The following is a 23,187-nucleotide window of genomic DNA, read 5'->3' as shown; positions in this document are numbered from 1 at the left end:
ACAGAAAAAAAACACAAATTGAATCAGATGTAGCAGTTCAGTAGGCATATACATTTTCTGTTTTTCATTAGTCATATTTGTTTTCTGGGCCCTGGCCAATCTGTCACATTCCCATTTAAGAGCTTGTTGTGATCAGCAGCACTGCCCCCTGTTTCTTCTGGTAAAAGCAGTCTGGCAAGAGGAACAGTACCTAGAACAAGAAGGCAGTGTCTGGCCATCTGCACAAAGCATAGTGTTTACTGGTGATCCTCTGGGGAGGGCCAGTAGAAAGCAAATCTATTTTCATGGTCCTACAGTAGACCTAGATCTTCCATCCAGCTTTCATGTAACAGGGGATCTTCCATCTTACAGGTTTGATACAATTGAAATATTTCTGAATATCATCAGGTATACTAACAGTGTATATCCTTATGTACATATAGTATAAGATGATGTTTGATGATAAAAAGTGCAGTGTGAAGTATGAGTCTTACATTTGTTATTGTATTTAAATGGCAGCTGTTTAACAATCTATAAGCATGGAGGTAAGAATTGTTGTACACATGCACAGTTGTCTTTGTATTTTAAGTTCTTATGAAATGCCTGTGACTGTATGTTTTTGATGCAACAAAATGAATATAGCTGAAGTTGCTCCATTAGGATTTTGCCCATATGTCCCATATGCATATGCAGTATACTGTATGTTACCTTAAATGAAATTATACCTGTAGCCTCTATACAGTACAATATGTACTCTACAGAATTCAGCTGGTTGAGTTCTGAATCCTGAATCAAAATCATTTTTGTGTGTTGGCTCCCTTTGTGATATAGGGCTTATTTTTAAAAAAAATGTACTGTTGAATTAGAACGACAGAAGCATGTGGTACTCTGACTTCATCCTGTCTCAGAGACTTACCTGCTTTTGTTCCATGTGTTTGTTATTTAATTGCATACTTGCTGTTTCTTAGTCCTCAGTTTGAAATCAACAGCTGTGATGAATGAGGTTAGCACCATTTTACGCATGTTTTTGGGAATGTCTAAATTTGGTTATGTTTTTGGAGAGAGGTTTCTTCCTCTGCTTTATCCACTGTTCTAAAGAAGAATATAGCTCGCTATCTCTGAGTAATTCTACAAATTGCTCATTTTGATCCTGACCCATAACAGTGATAGAAACACTTTTTTCAGTGCAGCTAAGAAATTGTTGGCTCTGTCTTGGGAACCTTTCCAATTGTGATACCATTTTTAAGGAGCTTTTTGACCATTCATGATGTTGGGGGGCAGGGAAATGGTAAAGACCTCAAATGCTGCAGCTGAAACATTTGCATCCTTGCCACACAGCACCTCTGTTGTAGCTATTAATGCTGCGTAGGGCTCCTTTGGGTAGAAAAACAGAGTGGGAACCACCAATGATGGAGGATTGGCCTGTGTTCTTATGTGTGTCAGCATAGCCAATGGCTGTCTAAATAGCCTGTTAGGTTATGTGCATAGAAAAGATTAAATATTTCTATAAAGTATTACAATGCTGTTTGCTATACTGTACTGTATGTGCTTCTTGTAAGTGATGATTTCCAAAATTGTACAAAACTAAAGTTTTGATAGGTCTGCTTATTTTATCTATACAACTACATATATATATAAGTATTACATATATATCAAACCTTTGAGATAATCCTTACACCTGTGAATTTAACTGATTGGTATAGTAATTTTATCTTTTTCTATATATAAACAATTAAATTACATTTGTATCTGAAGGTCTGTAACATTTAATTTAATATAAAAATTGCTGTTACCATTCTAAAATAGTGTTCTTAAAAAAACTCCCAAATGAATGCCAATCTATATGAAAATCTAAAGTTTAAATGTTTATATTCTCTGCATTTATTGTTCGTCAAAATTATTTTTTATATCAATGTGGCATTTGGTTTTAATGTCTGAACACTTGAAAAAACAACATTTGCAGAACTTTTATGTTGTTATACTATTTTAGCAACATCCCTATGAATGTTACATAGTAGTACAGTATGATTTCAAAGTAATATAAATATTTCATTTTTTTTCCTTTTGCTCTTGCCTTGTTGACCTTTAAAAGAATTACTGTTTGACATGCAGTTACTTTATCGAAGAGCTGCATCATGTACTAACCTTTAGGAGACATTAATTGTCTTTTAATGGTACTTGAAACAGATTTTTTGATAGGCTGAACAAACACTGCACTAGGATTGTAATGAGACTGATAGCAGTCCTGAAAACCTGCAAAATATTCTTAAAGACATAATCAACATTACTGCAGATGAAAGAAATAATGACTTTCTTGCATTGAAATTATTATTACATGTTTCTGACTGAATATATTTTGAAGCAATTCACTGCTGTCAGTACTAAGTAGAGCTTTGATTAACATAAGTCAGAGCCCTGATAGGCAGGAAGCAATTTTTGTTCTTTAATGTGCTTCTTGTTGATTTTGTCACACATTAGTGAACATTGCCTTTGATTCTCACAGTTCAATTTGACACGGTTACAGTTTCCTATTGAGATGTTCTCAGGAAAGTGTTCAGAGATGGAAATTTCATTTCAGAACCTTATGGTGGGCAAGTCTGTTCATTAGCCTCCTACTGTCTTTTTTGTGGCAATATGGAATAATTGGAATTAAAACTTGAAACATAAAACCCAAAAATATTTAATTTAAAAACAACTGCACAAATATTTTATTTTTAATGTTTTCTTTTGCACAGAATGATTTCCATTTTGTTACATAGTATTTTTAAAACTAAAATAGTCTAAGCATATTCCATGTTATACTGTAGTTACAATTCACCTCCAAAACCTGCAGTTTACAAAGTAATAATAATAATAATAATAATAATAATAATAATAATAATAATAATAATAATTGCTTATACTTTCATAGCGCTTTTCTGGACACTCCACTCAAAGCGCTTTACAGGTAATGGGGACTCCCCTCCACCACCTGGATGATGCGACGGCAGCCATAGTGCACCAGAACGCTCACCACACATCAGTAATCAGTGGGGAGGAGAGCAGAGTAATGAAGCCAATTCATGGATGGGGATTATTAGGAGGCCATGATTGGTAAGGGCCAATGGGAAATTTGGCCAGGACACCAGGGCTACACCCCTACTGTTTTCGAGAAACGCCCTGGGATTTTTAATGACCACAGAGAGTCAGGACCTCAGTTTTACGTCTCATCCGAAGGATGGCACCTGTTTACAGTATACTGTCCCCATCACTATTCTGGGGCATTAAGACCCACATGGACTGCAGGGTGAGCGCCCCCTGCTGGCCCACTAACACCTCTTCCAGCAGCAACCTTAGTTTGTCCCAGAAGGTCTTCCATCCAGGTACTGACCAGGCTCACACCTATAGTATGTAGAAATATGTAGTATATCTAGGTCTACTACAATTAAATTATATATTTCAGTTCTAGATTTAAATGTATGTTAGACAGGTTTGCTAGAGAAGGCTATTCTTTAGAAAATCTTACAATACAGTATATTATTTTACCTTTTGTTTTAATTACATGAAGTACAGTATTTAATGTAAAATACAGTGTACATTAGTAGCACAAATTGATTAATAGCAGAAAAGGTAATGATTAAAAGTGTTTGTTTTTGTGTGAACAGGGATTTATAGCGCACTCAAAATAACTAATTGAACTGTGCGTTCTTTAAGTGTTATCGTTTTCCATTTTGGCAAAACGTGTGAGCTTTAGTGCCACCGAGAGGAAACACGACTCCACCTTCTGTATAAAGAGAACAACCAGTTCAGTTCTTCCAGTCCACCTTTGGGTCCACTTAACGAATGGCAGGACACAGCTAATTTACAGACTCTAGAACCTCATTTGAGGAGAGGCTTTTACTTTATTTAAATTTTATTAGAATTAAATTTTGATGACTGACCAATGACTGGTATTCAATGAGGCTATTCATGCTGTTTGTAGCAAAGAAGATGATTAATAGATTATATCATCCTAAATCTATTAATAGTCATGGAATATTTCCTTGAAATACCGAAGTGGTTGAAGCAGCCTTTGTATAGTGCCTTTCAAAAGTATTCAGACCCTTGTTATGATATCCTATTTTGTGAAATTACTAAAAAATGCATACACATTTCTTGAATATAATATTTTGTTAAAAATCGTAATGCTCAGACTGGAGATTTACAGTAAATATCAGCAAAAACATATATAAATAAGTTCTTAAGATCATAAGAAATATGTTAATTCATTAAGTATTCTGACCCACGATATACCACTCGTTCAGTATTTGGTAGAGGCACTTTTGGCAGAAATTATAGTTTCAAGTCTTTTTGGTTTAGTCTCAAACAACTTTGCACATAATCTTGGTGCAATTTGTGCTCGTTCTTCTTGCCAGATTTGCTCAAGCTCTCTCAACTTGCTTGAAAATCGCTTATGGACTGCTGTTTTCAAGTCTTTCCACAGATTCTCAATTGATTCAAGTCAGGTCTTTGACTAGGCCACACAAGTACATTCACTTTCTCATCCTTAAGCCACCCCAGTAGAACTTTGACCCTGTGCTTTGAATCATTATCCTGCCAAAAGGTATTTCTATACCCAGTTTTAGGCCTGAAGGTGATTGTCCTCTATGATTTGCCAATACTTTGCTCCATCTATGTTTCCATCAGTCTTGACAACCTCCCCAGTCTCTGCTGATATGAAGAAACTATAACATAATGCTGCTACCATCATGCTTGACAGGAGGGATGGTGTTGACTAAAGGAGTGCACTGTAGATGACAGAGCCTGAGAGTCTCAAAACGTTAGCATGTGGTGTGTGGATTTGTGGTTATTACAGACAATACCACCATGGTGTGAAATTGCTTCTTTTACACTAGAGAGTGAGTAGAAAAGAGATCAGATGCTTTGGCTAATACTCAAAGGTGGAGGCATATAAACCCTACTTGGATTGTGTTGATTTACAACGGGATAACATTAATAAACCATAACTGGGCAGCTAAGCTGACTACCAACACAGACCACAATCAATCCACATACAGCATGCAAACACCAATAGCCACTCTACCTCTCATGCTGCACTCTGATGGGATCTGCTCTTTTTGCTAGAAAACTGATATGGCGCCCCAGCAAGCTTTTCCTTCTGGATTCATGTGGTCATCTGACTAATTGAGTTTGCCCCACTGGTCAGGTGATGGCATACCGTTGGTATTTCTCACAGCGGTCCTTGGGGAATGTAGTGGGCCGAACATTTGCCATCTTGTTCTCCTTATTTTGCAATGCCACATCTTTTTAACAGTCTTAAGTAATTTAACACTTAAAATTTAGATATTTCAATTACAATAAGCACCTTTGTGTTTCAGGACCTCACAGCTTAAACATTTTTACTGGAAACCTTTAATATGTGACAGTGTTGCAGGCATCTATGCCATTTTTAGTCCAGTTTTCAAGATATTCATTGAGGATAACAATTTACAAAGACTGGTCTGTATTCAAAACTGAACAGTCTTGTTATAAAAGTGCAGTTCCAGCCAGAGCTGAGGGTGCCATTGTGTGGTACTCTCTCAAGTGATGAGCATTATATGGCTGCATTTATCTTGGTTTGTTCTTTTTTTTATGATCTTTCAATGATATTGTAAAGAGGCCTACTTTAGACTGAATAAAGGTGTTTTAAAGATAGTTCATATGCTAGATGGCTAAATGAAAATTTACTAAAGAAATGGCAAACAAGGAACAAGATGAACTGCTCACCTCAGGTACCCTGAGAGGATTATGCATGTTCTGTAGGTGGCAAATGGAAATCAGTTTGCGCTATTTAGTATGTTTTCAGTCAAAACAAGAAATTCCTTGTGTCTTAGTTTACTTTATTTTTGTCTAATGAATTGGTGGCTAATCAGAAACATAAGATCATGTCTAAAATGGATCAATGGGTAGCCTTTAGATTTAAGTTGTGGACTAAGGCATAATTTACAATCGTGTTTCAAACTGCAATAACTAAATAGTAACTAAACTCTTGAAATAGCAAGGCATTTTTTAATATTTACAACTATATCAGTAACGTCTTGAAGTACAGCAATTGTGTAAAATTGTAAAACTGTAACATAAACAATGTGATTTGATTAAATTTGATATTAGTATACCAAATTTAAATTATTTAGTATCATTTAAACAATTTGGTATCAATATGGTAATTTGGTATCATAACGACCACATGATACTGTATGATATATGATTTCACTAATGTCTGTCAAGAGTAATGTATTAATATTAAAATAATATGAAAATCTTTCTCTGAACACAAAAGGCATTTTATCACTTAATATTATTCATAAAAGCTGATCATATTTCATTCTGTTGGATCACGATAGAGGCAATATTATCTTGCTTGGGCCTTTGCCAGGACTAAGTCAGTTTATGATTATAGATAGATGGAAATGTACTGTACACTTTCTCCAAAAACTAAACAGATGGTTTGGGTAGAATTTGGTGCTGTGTATACACATGGCACCTAATACAGATGGCTGGTATTACAGAAATGCCAAAAACTGAAACACAAAAAGCACATTTGGGGTATTTCTTGACCTGAGTAGTCTATATATATATTTTATAGGCCATAAAGATAACACTGTGCTACCACTGTGCACTTTACTACTGTGTTAAGACAGTACACCTAATATTAGGATTAGACCCTTGTGAGACTATTATATTTCAATTCTGAATGATTTACATTTTACACAATTTACATGATCATCTAATAGTTTACATTTTTATAATTTACATAATCATCTAGAGCCAATTAACAGGGAAACACATTTAATAAGATCTAAAGTTTAAAAACATTATCTAAATCTACATACAGTAATCTTGGTGCAATTTCTGCTCATTATTCTTGCCAGATTTGCTCAAGCTCTCTCAACATGCTTGAAAATCACTTATGGACTGCAGTTTTCAAGTCTTTCCACAGATTCTCTATTGATTCAAGTCAGGTCTTTGACTAGGCCACACGAGTACATTCACTATCTCATCCTTAAGCCACCCCAGTAGAACTTTGACCCTGTGCTTTGAATCATTATCCTGCCAAAAGGTATTTCTGTACCCAGTTTTAGCCCTGAAGGTGATTGTCCTCTATGATTTGCCAATACTTTGCTCCATCTATGTTTCCATCAGTCTTGACAACCTCCCCAGTCTCTGCTGATATGAAGAAACTATAACATAATGCTGCCACCATCATGCTTGACAGGAGGGATGGAGCCTGAGAGTCTCAAAACGTTAGCATGTGGTGTGTGGATTTGTGGTTATTACAGACAATACCACCATGGTGTGAAATTGCTTCTTTTACACTAGAGAGTGAGTAGAAAAGAGATCAGATGCTTTGGCTAACACTCAAAGGTGGAGGCACATAAACCCTACTAGGATTGTGTTGATTTACAACGGGATAACATTAATAAACCATAACTGGGCAGCTAAGCTGACTACCAACACAGACCACAATCAATCCACATACAGCATGCAAACACCAATAGCCACTCTACCTCTTATGCTGCACTCTGATGGGATCTGCTCTTTTTGCTAGAAAACTGATATGGCGCCCCAGCAAGCTTTTCCTTCTGGATTCATGTGGTCATCTGACTAATTGAGTTTGCCCCACTGGTCAGGTGATGGCATGCCGTTGGTATTTCTCACAGCGGTCCTTGGGGAATGTAGTGGGCCGAACATTTGCCATCTTGTTCTCCTCATTTTGCAATGCCACATCTTTTTAACAGTCTTAAGTAATTTAACACTTAAAATTTAGATATTTCAATTACAATAAGCAGTTTTGTGTTTCAGGACCTCACAGCTTAAACATTTTTACTGGAAACCTTTAATATGCGACAGTGCTGCAGGCATCTATGCCATTTTTAGTCCAGTTTTTTTGTAAAGAGTTTTCGAGATATTCATTGAGGATAACAATTTACAAAGACTGGTCTGTCTTCAAAACTGAACAGTCTTGTTATAAAAGTGCAGTGCCAGCCAGAGCTGAGGGTGCCATTGTGTGGTACTCTCTCAAGTGATGAGCATTATATGGCTGCATTTATCTTGTTTTGTTCCTTTTTCATGATCTTTCAATGATATTATAAAGAGGCCTACTTTACGCTGGAGAAGGGTCTTTTAAAGATAGTTCATATGCTAGATTGTCATGCCCAACATCCCTCCCTAGAGGGCGCTCCACTGCTCCCGTTATTGTCCTTGTGAGTGTTAAGCTCCCCAGGTGTACCCTCTTAGGTATATTATTTAAAGACTAGCTCCTCCAGTCCTTGGGGCTCATCATTAGGGTAAGGATGTCGCGAGGCCCGCCTGGCACCATGAAACCCTATGTCCGTCTCCTGAGGGCATAGGCCTCATCCCCGACACCTCCCGCTTCCTGAGCCCATGGTCTGGAGGATCTCGCCCCGCCACCCTTGGACCTCCATATTTTGTCTGTTCGTGTGTTCCACCCTCCCGGGGATTTCAACTTTGTCGCGTCCCAGGGTGGATTTCTCGCTGATGGACTCTCAGACTGTGCCCTAACCTGCGTGTGGACCTGTTTGGATTTGGATGCTATTCCTTGTCTTCCCCGCTCACTGTCTCACGGACTGTCACTATTATTTTGTGCACTATTAAACCCCTGTGTGTTTCCTTTTACCATGCCTCCTGTTTTCTCCAGCTCTTACCGCATCACGTAGGGTCCACTACAAGACCTGACACGGATCTCGGTCCGTATCCGTAACAAGTCCGAGTGTATACATATGGCACTTAATACAGATGGCTGGTATTACAGAAATGCCAAAAACTGAAACACAAAATGCACATTTGGGGTCTTTCTTGACCTGAGTAGTCTATACATGTATTTTATAGGCCATAAAGATAACACTGTGCTACCACTGTGCACTTTACTACTGCATAAAGACAGTACACCTAATAGTAGGATTAGACCCTTGTGAGACTATTATATTTCAATTCTGAATGATTTACATTTTACACAATTTACATGATCATCTAATAGTTTACATTTTTATAATTTACATAATCATCTAGAGCCAATTAACAGGGAAACACATTTAAAAAGATCTAAAATTTAAAACATTATCCAAATCTACATAAAGTAACACTGTAAAAATTACATATATGTATCTTACATAAAAGCATTAAATATATATTTTTCATTGATATACAGTATTCCAATTTATTTTATTCATTGAAACATATTGAGGTTAGGAAAAGCACAAGACAAACTGACAAACTGTAAGGAGTCCAAACGAGAGCAAAAGTACCAAAACCGAAACCAGGAGACGCTGACGGAGAACAAACCAGGCTCAGGAAGCCAAAACCAAGTAGTGAATAATGGTAAGACTGGGACTAGCTCTTGCCAGGAAAACCCTAATACTGAGCACCGGGAATAGTGTGAGGCAGCACTAAATAGGCTGGGGAAAAGAGCTAACTGGGAACTGTGCTGGAATGTGAGGTGGAATGCCGATTCCTCTGGGGGCGTGACATAACAGCTCTGTCTTCGGTACAGTAAACAGACATGTAAACTTGAACCAGGGATCAGATAATAGAGTAGAATATTTTCTCATAGAGGTACTGTAATTACTGGGGGAAGGGACAATGGTAATGCGAAAATATAATGTTGCTTAAGCAATACATTATGAATTTGCTTTTCAATATGTAGTGGTAACGTAGATGTAACATACTAATACATTGTATTTATGTGTAACAACATTTTACAGTTAATATTTGGCTTTTTTGATATAATTAGTGTTTGTTCATGTAGTGTGGGACTTTGGGTTCTCTCTATAACACTGTTCGCATTATTGTGTGTATTTCTGCACCCAGGCACATCAGTCAGCTTAATAAAAATGTTGACCTATATATCAGCACCAGTCAAAGAAAAGGCTTCATGGTAAGCTGTAAAAAAGATTATGGCATTGCTGAAAGACACTAGCGTGAACTGATAATAAAAAATATATAGGACATGTCGGGCAAGATGACAGATGTCCTCATTGCAGATGATGTAATTTTCCGTCTTTCGCTACGGTCTGGATAATTCAGCTCTTACAACGGTAATTGTGTTAATGTGGAATGCACCCTTGCTGCTCATAGCTGAATATGTGAGGAACATAGAAAAGCAGCTAATGACGAGATACGATGGTGCAGCAGAGGCAGAAATAATAAAAGTGCAGCAGGACCAAAAGCACCCTGCAGTGCTGTTTTCTCTACACACATGCGCGCACATGGAGACACACACACGCGCGCGCTCGCATGATTTATCCTGTGATACCAGTGTAAAAAACCAACATACCACTCCAGACTATGAACGGGATATTTTCTGTTGCGCTTAACCAATGATCTCCCATTTGATTCGTTTAATAGTAGAATGATCGATAACCTATTACACGAGTTCCCAGTGAATGCAGAAAACTGACGACTTTGCTGTATGAATTATGCATATGGTGCCTGTTCCTTATTCCGTGAGCATCATAGGAGACTTGTGGAAGAACCTGGAATTGCCTTTTGCATTTAGTGACTGCAGAGAGGGATTTAATGTTTTTTTTATGCAGGCAAGTGGCTGTAACTGATTTTTTGTTTTGTTAGTTTTGTCTTAAAGTGGCTTAATATTTTTTGGGGGCTTTGTGCTTTGTCAGTAAGCAGCAGTCGTGGTGTGCTTAGCTCCTTTTCCTGCTGTCTGTCCTGGTTTTTGCATTTGTCAGGAAACTGCTGTAGCTGAGGCTTTCTCTGAGGTCACAGCTTGAAGTCCTTTTAATTTGATGGCTGCTGCAGGATAGAACATACCAGCACTGCAAACAGCAAGTGGAATATTTACAGGGTATCTGGACCATTTCTCTCATTCTTTTGTACTCTGGGTAAGAAGCTACAGACTGTCCTGTCTCAGGTAGGTTGACTTTTATTCTGGCAGTTATGTGATTGTAGGAGTTTCAGAATACAAAGGCAAAAAAACAGTGAAGTGTTTTTTTTTCAGACTACTGGCCCTACGTGAACACAGGTGCTGAAATTTAGGTGGCATCTTCTGCTGCAATTGGGCTCTTTTGGAGAATCAAGGTCTTTTGCATGTGTACTGCAAAGCAGAACTACTGTTTGCTCTGCAGTACCTCTAAAAATTAAGCCAAGGTGTTGGGTGTTTGATATAATCTGTCAACTAAAATAAAATCCCTGAAATAGTGAGGTATTTATGTACTGATTTCTCAATACTGATCACCTAAATCTAGATACTTGTCAGACTGCTATAGTAGGGATTTAACATTGTTATTATGTACAGTACAATATACACTGCATTAACAGTACACACTAGTTTAGTGAGAATGTTTTGTTGCTCTTCATAAACTAACCCTGTGTAAATCAATGTACTGTATATTTTTTGGAAATTTAAAATGTATGTACTATAAAGAAGACATAAAGACTTAAAGAAGACATATTTTTTACCACATAATTGTCAGTCTTGTCCATTTGACATATTTTATATGAACCCTGCTGTCTGTGAATGATAATTACATGATTATGCTTCAAACACAATCTAAAACAGTTTTACTGCATCATTTATATATTTAAATTTGTTTATTGAATTAAAATGTAAAAATAAACATCTCAGCATAATTTCTGAAATAACCTTTAAGAGCATATTTTTAACTCTTTATTAACCTCATACTAAAAGCACAGGCATGAAAAAACCTTTGTGACCTTTATTATTTTTCTGTCTTTATTGGCTGGGTTTCTTTACTGCAAAGTTGTGTTATTAATTTAAATGTTTTTTTATGGTCAAATACCTTTTTCATTCTTGGATAAAAATTCTTTGAACATTATTGTTCTTTAAACAGTGGCATGATTTTAGTGTGCAATTTATACAAAACAAAAAGTGATTATTCTGTCACTGCCTAAAGGCCTTAAATCCAATTAAACAATATCCATTATTTAGGCTTTGACTGAAAATTTTAATAAGGGGTTCAAGGGATGTTGGTGTCAGAGCAATTACTCTCATTGCATTAGAGCACCTCTCCCAGGCACAGATCTTTCCAGACGCTTCACATTCTTATGTGTAGATTTGTCTTTCTTCACCAATGTTGTGTTTTCACATGGCCTAGAATCACAGTCACAGATATTATTGTAAAAATAGTAGATGTCGGCATATTTAATAAAATAAACCACTCTCCATTTAGTAGAATAAAGTACAGCTTTAAGAGAGAGAACATTTACGTGAATGTATTTTCAAATCATTCATTTGAAAAAAAAAATATTGCATTTGGTGTTTCAAGTATTTGGTATGCCACGTTCAGTCCTACAATGTCTGGAAATCATTGCTGAGTCAGTAAAGTTGAGGAGCAGTATCTACAAGTAAATCATTAATATAGGAGTCCCTGGAGTGAAAAAGATACAACAATTGAAAACACATTGGAGCCACTATGAAAAATTAATGCTGGTTTTGCAAGTCAATAATTGGAATTGGAAATTAAGGACTTTAAAACATATGGCCTGCTACCCTGGGTGTATAATTAAAAAAAACTGTAAAACATAAGTTAAACATTACAGTATTACCCAAATCAATACTTTAGTACTTTTTAGTTATCCTGTATGACATTAGTTAGTCATTAGATATTAGTAAACCTGGATTATCTTTAAATGAGTCTTAAATTGAAGCAACTGGAGACCCTAGGCATTTTTTAAGCAGCAGTGTTTAAGTTCAGTCCATAAAATATACTGTATCACAGTTACAGTCAGAATATAGAAACATGGTTTTAGATTATACTGATACTGTATGTGTTCTATTTATATATAATATTATATATATAATTTAATATATATAATAAAAGTTCCTCTTATCCAGGTGAATATTTATTCCAATTAGTGTCTTTTTAATATCATAGTTACTATGAAAATATCACATTTCTAACAAACAACACTGTTTAAAGTTACTCATTATCTGTTTTATGAGCAATATTCAACCTTTTCCATGTCATTGTAATGATATGTAAAATCTGAAAAGAAAGGAAGAATAGATCTCTTTTAGGTTCAAAGTTACATCCTGTCCCTTTTGCTTTAGACCTATATGAAATTGGTTTTTGATAGACTGAAATCCATTTCCTAATTAACAAAAAAGACTAGATCAGCAATAATGTGCTGCTTAGATTTTTCTTTGTTCAAAAGAAATTGAAAGGATGAGTGTAGGGCTAAGGTGCTGCTCCTTGAGAACATATTTTAACACTTATTTTAAAACTTAGTCTCTGGAAATAGTCTTGCTGTGTTCAAATAACATACAGTGTCACTCAGTTGTTTTTACAATATTCAAACATATTTCAGTGTGTTTAGAATAAATGTAGAGTCCCCATTTTTCCACTGAAAGAAGGGAACGGAGGCTCTCAAAATTCTTGAATACTGCCATGCTTTCCCCCATCAAGAACTTAGGGTGGAGTTTAAAGAAGCTTATTCCCTACTACCCTGGGTCCATATACTGTAAATGAAACATATTTATGGCTATTAACTATTCTGTAGTCCCACATGATATATCTGATATCAAATATCTGATATCAGGTAAATTAACAAATTAGAAACTCATGATTGCAGAGTAAACAGTGTGTTACTTGTGTCCGCTAATTATGTGAAGGAGATAACCATTGCTTGAGAAAGAAAATGTGGTCATCTAATAAAGATAAATTCCATTCTCTTTCACACTAGTTAATTTGGAGAGCATAATCCAAATTAATCCACATTTTAGTTCATTCGACACCCAAGTCCAGCTCATTTTGGCAGTTCGGAAATCAGGGTTTGGATCAGAGTGCCTTCCAAATGAAGGAACTATGATTCCCCTGAAAAGGTTCTTGGCTTGATTGAGGAGAACTTTCTCCCCCTTCAAATTCAAGCAGTATGAAAGCAATCAAGACAGATTTCACAAGTAAACCGAATGGCTGATGCCCACAGTTACCCATAAATGAGACTTCCTCCAATGGCAATTCTAATATTTTAACCTCTTTTGTTAGCTGAACAAATACACAGAGACAAAAAACACAGTGAAAAATCCAGTTTGGTAAAATATTTAGTCTTCTCACTCTATTCATAATCACCATGGGTTTTAAAATGCTTCAGGACATTTCTTAAAAGATTTACAACACTATTATAACATTCTAAAAAGTGACCTTCAATTCTGAGCTCCATCCAAAAAGAGAGGGGACACTTGAAACTACCGGATACATTAAGAAATATGGGAATGCTGACTGGCTTGGCTGAAGTGCTTAATGGAAACTGGCTACAGCCCAGTTAATGTTATTTAATAATTAAGTACTGTCTGGTATAATATCTATGTATATATAGTAATTGAAAATTTGGTGGTTTCATCAAGCTGGTTTCAACACAGCCCAATAATTCACAATTGACCACTTTAACCGCAAAGTGTAATTAAAGCTAAATGCAAATAGTGAGAGTATATATTCATTGGAATGTTAGCTAAAGATTGATCAGAACTTCTTTTAAGTTTTTAAATTTTAATAATTGAAATGAAATTGGTATGTGTAAATATAAATGTATGTTTGTTATAATATACTGTTTTTGTATGATAAATATTTCCTGTAATGTATATTGTTATATGTCACATAAAAGTTGCTATTATCCTATTAACACCTGAAAAAGGCTCCACAGCTGAAACGTTGTGTTTTCTTTCCTCTTTTTTCCTATTACCCTTTTAAGCCCATGTTTATTATCATCAATATGAAGTATATGAAGCCATCAATATGTACAGTATATGTGCTTTGAATGAGGATTTCTACCGGAATGGAAAAATCAATTTGGGAACCCAATTAGTCATTTATATTTAATTGAAGAGTCAGTTATTGTAACATGGGCTACATAAAAAGAAGCATTTATTTTGTTGTTTTTAATCCATGTCATATTCAATGAAACATATAATTAAGTGTTTTATGTTTATTTTTTCTAAGAATCAGTAGTTGCACACTAGAATTATCTGGAAGAGAAACTAGTTAAACAGGAAAAGAAAGTGTTGTACTTCAGGCTCAAGAGTACTGTATATTACTTCAGCACTGAAATTAGAGAGTATTCTGGAGCAGTACTGTATTTTTTTATATATATATAGTTTTTAACTCCTCACCCCCATATGACAGAATCTGTTGGGTTTTTTTCGCACAGATAAAAATAGTATTTCTGAATGTTGTTTCCACAACATACAGTAGGTACTGCAGAAAAAAGTTGAAGTCTTAGAACAAACATTTTGATTGCAACTCAAACTGTAGTGGCATATAGTTGATATATGTCCACTTCTTAGTTGCAAAGGTGTTCATACTCTTCAGAGGCTGCTTTCAAGGGCTGGACCACTGCCAAGAGTGTGACTCTGTAGTTTTGAAAGCTTAGATCTTTCCCTTATCATTTAAAAGGATCCAGTCAATCACTGGAGCTCTCAGTAGTCTTTTTGAGATGGAACATTTGCATTGCGGTTCTCTGCTCTTACACAGATACAATGATTTCTCTTCAGCTGGATTACATTAAAATAAAATTAATTTGTGATTTTAATGATAATAATAACTGAGCATGATTTAGGACTGGTATAAGAAAATGTCCTTCTTAAAAAATGGAAATGGGGAAGACTAGTAAGCTGAATTCCTACCTAGAACATATCATTGTTAATATCTTGCATCTCTAAAATCTTCAGGTAAGAAAATTTACTTGCTTCTTTTTTGCATTTATCAGTTTTTTCTTGGAATATTTCCTTAAGTGTTACTGTATTTCTGCACTTAACCATTTCTGAACGTAGTTCTACAATGGTTTACCTGCATAGTTGTGTCATAATTTTCAGCCTAATGAGAGGCTAGTCTTGCCGTTTTTTGGTATGCAAATATTGCTTAAATAAATATTTTAGTAATGTTTAAACATTTATCAACAACATTTATCATCAGCAGGCATTTTATACTATTCCTTAATTCCTTAACTCACGCTGTTACGTATATGTATGTAAAAACAAGCAAACAACAGACCAAACAACCAGACAAATGGTAGTATTTTAAGTATTTCAAGTTTTTCTAACAGTTAGTGCTTTAATAGAGAAATTGGTAACTCCAGTATTATACTGTAGGTTTAATGAAGTGTTAAGGCAGTTAAAATTTCAGTTTAGTATTGTCACAATATGGACGGTATACTGACCTAAAAATGGAGGGCATTAATACAAAAACATGCTAGTTCCAACATGGTTATACTGTAGATGTATGAAAAATAATACCTTTTTTATCTGAAATACAAATTACTGTACACCGCAAAAATGTGAAATGGCATTTCACTGTCCCTATACTTAAGCTTTTCACTGTGTTTAACTAAAACAGAATAATTAATCTTGACGTCTACATCGTAAATCTTTTGGATAATTGTGTATAAAAGTATTTTTGATGCTTGCTTGGTTGGTTAATTTCACATTCTCGATGCATTAGAAGTATCACCCTTTACTTCATCATCTCACCTAGTATTAAATGGATTTTCATTTGTTGCAGCATATATATAATACATATATGAAATGCACATTAGGCAGGCATTAGGCATGTATGTACAATATGACAAGTTCATAAAGTAAAAAATGAGGCTTGCACAAGCTACAATAGAAGTGCAATGCAAGGTTAAATAAAATAGATTTAAAAGACAGATACCAAGCATTATTGAAGGAAGCCTGATGTTACAGTATGATATATCCCTCCTCCCGTTAAACAGCTTAGCTTTCACCAATATAAAGTCCATTGGAGACAAATAAAGATTATGATCCGCTGTAGAATACCTCTCTGTTTACCTCCTATTGACTTCCACATCTAGGCCTAGCTGTAATGGCCGATGTGTAATGCTGGCTCCAGACATCAGCAAGTTTGCACTCAGCCAACCATATCAGTATCACGCCTATCCTCACTGACCGGGGATGGCAGTTCACTTGGGTGGGGATACCTGCTGTCTTTAAGTAGCCTATAATGCCTCAGGATGGTCTAGCATAGCACTGATCCTTGCATTTCAGGATCACTGCCTTCTGTCCCTCACACAGCTGTACCAATACAGTACAAAGTACCTTTGTATAACTCATCCACCTTGCATCTGGGCAGGGGCAACATTAACAGTGACCTGTTTCTGGACTGAACAGTAAACTGATACATCTGTTCTTTTTCTTTTCCCGTTTACAACCGTTTTTGTGCAATATGTGCCAGGGACCTGTGCAGTACATTTATATTTATAGTCATATTGTGCAATACGACTTTTTTGTGTACTGTTCTGTTCTGGTTTGTTCTTTGTGTGTTCTGGACTGTGAGTAACTCTTCTTAGTGCACTTCTCACTGTACTGATTGTATTGTATGTATTGTATTATTATTATTGTATCATTGGTTACACTGTGGCTGTGTTGTCTGTGTTAAGCTGCTGTTGCACTGCAATTTCCCTCACGGGATCAATAAAGTACCTATCTATCTGAGGCATCCCATCCTGCCATTGATGTTGCTTTTCTTCTATTCCCTCTACCACCATTGAGATTCCGTCCACCTTGTCCTGAGCCAGCTGGTATTTCTTTCTGATAAGAACCAGATAAGCCTTTCATTACATGGTGGAATACAGATACAGCATTTTTCAAAAGTACTGGAGTCCATGAGTCATTGTATTGTTGCACTCTCGGGTTCGTGTGGGTATGCACCCTCACTGCTGCCACCTCAGGTCAACCCCCAGCTGCTGGGGACTTGAACCTGAGCTTCCGGCGTCACTCAACAGGGACCCAGCCTCTTGAGCCAAAGGGAAATCTCCCGTCAGCCCGACAGCTGCGGTCCCTGCTATTCACAGGGAAGGGCGGTGACGTCACCGCGTTGGTAAGCCGGTTCGAACAACCTGCAATGTCAGCCGTATGCATTACAGTATCGTAGGGAACACTCAGACATACAGTACTCGCACTACGGACTATTTTACAGTAGCCAATTAAATTAACATAATGTCTTTGAACTGTGGGTGGAAACTGGAGCATCCAGAGGAAACCCATTCAAACTCAGGAAGATTCAAACTCCACACAGATTTGAACCCAGGGCCCCAGTAGAAGCAGTGCTAACTACTGTGCCACTGTGCTATCCCCAATAAAACAATAAATCATTTTTTCCAGTACTTATGCAGTTTAGATTTTATATGAACAAAACAGAGCTTGACAGATTTAAATGTCATTACTCTAAAATAATTGTTTTTTTTAATTGATGCATTAATAAAAGGGGATTTGTCATAGCATGTCAACCAATATAATCCTTTCATTTTCAGAAATTCATTATAGAATTTTAACTACAATGCATGTATTATCATTTTTGCTACAATCAGCATTCAATTCCTTAAACCTAGACATCCTGAAAGTCTTCCTGTGTTTTAGTAAGACGGATGGGCTCATAAATTTATGGGCAATGGTAAACTGTTCCTAAAGGCATTATGTTGTTTTGAAATTTGTTATTGGAGAGACTGTTCTTGGTATTACAGTAAACCAGATGCTCCACTGACAGAGATAACGTTTTTACAGGCGTTGTTATACTGCACTGGTTGAATCACTGATTGAAATTCACTACCTGACTGAAGGTCCTTACAGAGAGAATATTTATATATAGCAAATATTAATTGATTCTTCAAAGTGTCAAGACTGCAGACTTTAAAGTAACAAAATGTGAAAAATGTGCAAGGATCTGAATACTTTTGGAAGGCACTGTATATATATTCCCAGCTATTTCATAACATGTATTTACCATATTTGTTTTTCCCTGGTCCTCTTATCATTTTGGCTCATGCATGTTCTAATCATTCCAAGAAAAGACAGTTTTCTTAACTAAAAAGAGTTTAAGTAAGCAACAGCTGCACACTGCTCTGAATTTTGATGGTGAATTGTGTACAGAAGTGATGTGATTCTGGTTCTGTATGCTTCCCTTCATGTTTTATTTTGATTTAGATGGATCTTTATTTAGAAACATTTTTTGGGAATAGTGTAAACTATATCAATCAATGATCATAACTAAAAATACAACAGGATATCACATAACTAAGAAATCATATCTTCGCTTTAACAACTGATTACAGATCCTTTACTCGTGGAAAAAAGGGTATGGAATAGGATATACGAACTGTATCTAAACACAGTTGATTTTTAGCTTCTTAGACTACTGCTTTTCCTGTGAAGCGCTTTCAGACTCCAGATTATTTTCACAATGGACTGATTTAGCAGTTCCGTTGGGGAAAAAACACATCCCAGGACAGATGGCAATTGTAGTTCTTTACTTTTTTGTACAGAAAATTATGCGGAGTAAAAAGTCTGTATTATATTATTTCCACATGCATACTGTGTACAAAAATGCTAAATGTCTTAAGGTAAATTAAAACAAGCAATAAACTGATTATGAGGATATGTAGGGGAAGCAGCTAATATTAAACAATTGAATGATTAAATTAGAATTTGTTTCTAACAAATAAAGAAATGTCACCACACTGTTAATTAATATACCTGCAGTCTTTTTGAGGCAAACTGATATATCAACATTAAAGAACTATTAGTAGAGTTCCAAAATTTGCCTACACTGTATTGAGGTTACGTTTATGATATTGGGAACTAAATGAGAGATGGGTGTCATTGGAAGCAGAAATGTACAGTATTCTTTGCATTAATGTTTCTGCAGTTTCATGTGTTGTTTAATGTCATATTACATCTTTCTTTTTCAAAGCTAATTTAGCTTTCATTGAGAACTTTTATGCAAGAGATCATTTTCACTTTAAAACAAATTACTAAAGTTACTAGGGTAAATTCATGATAGTGTAACGCATACGCATATTGCAGGTTGTTCGAGCCAGCTTACCAGCGTGGTGACGTCACCACCCTTCCCTGTGAATAGCAGGGACCGCAGCCATCGGGCTTCCCTTTAGGAGGTTTCCCTTTAGCTCAAGTGGCTGGGTCCCTGTTGAGTGATGCCGGAGGCCCCGGTTCAAGTCCCCATCGGTGGGGGGCTGACCTGAGGTGGCAGTGGTGAGGGCGCATACCCACGTGAACCCAAGAGCACTACAATAGTATAATTCAGTGCTAAAGGAACAAGACTCCAGATATAAAATACAGTAAACCCTTAGTTTAATGAACTATGAAGGGGCATGGGGTATGTATTAAGGCAGATTGTCCATTAAATTATGAATGACTTTTTTAATCCCCAACAATACTAAAAAATCATTTATTTTTTTTTGGAAGGGTATTTGGAACAATGAAAATTGTTCCAATATGTGTATTTCTTGTGTCTTAAATATACTGTTTAAAATTCACTAAAGCATATGAAACACAAGCAAAAACCTTTGCAAGCAATCCCCTACCCCTGCAATCCCCTACCTTGCTGTAGGGCACCATTGATATTTGTGTCTTTTAGACCTGCTTTAACCTGCTTTTATATGTTGTATACAAGTTCTCATGAATTGTTTTATTATATTTGTATTTCCTGATATATTGTATATCTATCTAATTTGACTGTATATAACTTTTTTGTAAATATGTATTGTGTCGTGGTATGTGCACTCTTTTATTTAAACATTGTCAAGCAATGAAGAAGTGGTCAGTACTTTAACAATATTTTACATTACATGTATTTTACATTTATACTTTTATTTCTTCTGTTGTGCCCTATTTTCAAGAATAAACCAAGCCTGTTGTCCAGATTAGCTACCACTTTACCGGACAGTCCTTCAAACAATAGCACAGTCAAAGAGTGTTAGATTATTAAATCAAGCTAAAGATGTTTTTGCAAATTCAGAAATGTGGCAGACGTTAAGCACGGGCTCTATATACGGTATATCTCCCTGTTTAAGCAAAAGTTCCAAATCATCCCAGTCAAATTTCTGCCTTTTCATATCTTATACACTTAATGTAAATTCCTATACTGAATTCTGTATACTGAACCTTATTTACTTTTCTGTCCTTTGCTCTACTGAGGTTGTATGACATTTTTCAAATATCCTGTCTTATTTCTTATCTTTACCCAGCAGTATAAGCCAAAAATCTTTTTTCCCTTATCTTTTTTCACTGATGCCTTGGAGCAGCATGGTGTCATGAATGAGGTTATTTTGTTTAAGTTACAGTTATACCAGAAATAGTGATAAAGATCTGTGCATGATCGTAAAAGTACATCCTTTTTCTTATGTATAATAGTTTTGTGTGGTTGAAGCTAAGAGATAGACCTTTAGTTTTTCATAAACATGCATTAACTGTGGCAGAATTACTGTAAGTACTAGATTGTACTTAAACTTAAATAAGAAATAGACACCCATGCTAATAAAGATTCTAAAACTACAAAGCAAGATGTCTTATTTTAACACATTCTCGTGCCACTGACACTACATTGTGAAAGGCAACACATTTTTACAAGCTGTGAGAATTTGATCAACAGGCTTATTTTAGGAGATGGCAGCTTTTCCCAAACATGGAATTGGAATTGGTGAGAACTGAGAAGTGGACACACTGGTGAATTTTCACAAGGATTGAAAGAAAATAACACGCAATTCCTATGAAGGTTTCCTATGGTGTTTTTAAGCACCATGAAATCATCTCAACTACATGGTAAAGCACACTTCAAATTATGACGACCCATGGCAAAGCAAAGGAAGTGTATGGTGTGGGCAATGTTAAAAACCTGATTAAACTAAATATCTACATATTCACAGTAGTGGTATTCTTAGTGATGTTCAAGACTAAATATTACTGAAGTTGTTTTGCTCTTTATTTTTGACAATTTTTAATTGTACAGGCATCATGAGGTGTGGCTCTCCTGCAATCTTCAGTAAAAATAGTGCCCTACAGTATGTGGGTATGTCTCTACCACAAGTAGAAACAAGACGTTTTTTTGAGGATTGTTATTATTTTGTATGCAAGCAGGGCAGAATATATTGGTTTTTTGCAAACCATCAACTGAGACCAGTGCTGTTTCAGACCCTAGAAAAGCTACCCTAGAGATTACTTTTGTGTTGTTTTCTGTGCCTGTAATGAGAAAAACTCCTTCCATCATGTTTCCAACTCTAATCTTACGTTATTAACTCAATCTAAAATACAGAGATTGAAGTCATTAAACCTTCTTGGTGAGGAAGCAGTGGGTTTCCGTTGTGAAAACTTAAATCTTTATATCCATTAAATTCTTTGGTGAAAGTGAGACATTTATTGCTGAGTCATTTTGTTGTCCTGAGTTTGCTTGATTAAAAATTTTGGAATTGTCCATCATTGATCTGTGGTGGACATTAGAGTAGAAGTATACTAAGTATTTTGTTTCATATTTTTTATATTATGTTGCATTGTTTTACTATTATATTAGAAAATGGAGTCTAGAGTAATTGAATGTTGTCTTCCTTGGTGACTGTTTTACATTTTAAAAAAGGAACAAAAACAGAAACATTGAGTGCTTTTCAAGAATAATCTATTCTATTTTTTATTGTTTATTCATGTTTTTGTAAGGCCATAGTGAAACACAGCAGCTCTTTTTCAAAAGGTGTTGCTAGGATACCAGCAGTGTGAAGATGAAATCCCCACTGTGTTCCTCTCCAGCTGCAAAGCTCAAACAGTATATTTAGCTAGTATATATTTGTGACTGAGAAGATGCATTTTCTTTAATACACACACTCCCCCAAATGGAAAACAAATTCAATGTCCTCTTGGAATGGAGGTACCCTTTAGTATCTTGAATTGTCCTCGAAAGTATACGCCATACAGACATGATAAGGATCTTCAATTCAAGGAAACCCCTTAGACATCCTGAACCTTAATATTTTATATTTCTTACTAGGTACACACATTACCTTAGGTACACACATTAGAAATATGAAAGACAAAAAACAGGAAAAAAACAACAAGCTAATGTTATTGCCTTTCTTCAGACGTTAATTTCTCAAGTTGTGGGACACCTACTATAGGATGTACATTTCTCTTTCTAGGTCTTCTCTAAAGGATAAAAGTTGAGTGGATAAAAATTTGATAGTGATTGAACAAATACTGTATAGGTTTTCTCTGCCTTCCCCAAAAATGTAAAACAATAAAAAATAAAGAAAATAATAAATTATGTACTATTTTTACTATTTCACTACTGCAGGTCCTAGAAAGGCTTTTTATACTGCTTGCAGTTAAATAGTGTGTTTTAAAACTTTTTAATTGTTTTTGCACTTTATGGTATGTACAGGACTTTTGAGAAACAAATTAAAAAA

General features: G+C 35.7%; 1 protein-coding gene across 4 annotated transcripts in view; it reads left to right on the top strand.

Moving 5' to 3' along the window:
• Nucleotides 1–23,187, top strand: part of cntn1b (contactin 1b) — a 109,084-nt gene that overhangs the window by 31,476 nt on the left and 54,421 nt on the right. Inside the window, exon 2 of one of the 4 annotated variants that reach the window (XM_015338990.2) lies at nucleotides 10,701–10,882. The exons of 2 other annotated variants lie outside the window; for them this stretch is intronic. The gene's annotated coding sequence lies outside the window, so the exon portion shown is untranslated. Of the gene's footprint in view, nucleotides 1–195; nucleotides 352–10,700; nucleotides 10,883–23,187 lie in introns of those variants that run through there. One more of the 4 variants, XM_015338991.2, reaches the window with a different exon arrangement.

The sequence above is a fragment of the Lepisosteus oculatus genome, chromosome 7 (genome assembly GCF_040954835.1).
Source record: "Lepisosteus oculatus isolate fLepOcu1 chromosome 7, fLepOcu1.hap2, whole genome shotgun sequence".
Classification (NCBI taxonomy): Eukaryota; Metazoa; Chordata; class Actinopteri; order Semionotiformes; family Lepisosteidae; genus Lepisosteus; species Lepisosteus oculatus.
The sequence above is the reverse complement of the archived record's forward strand: the minus strand, read 5'-3'. Positions and strand labels throughout refer to the sequence as shown.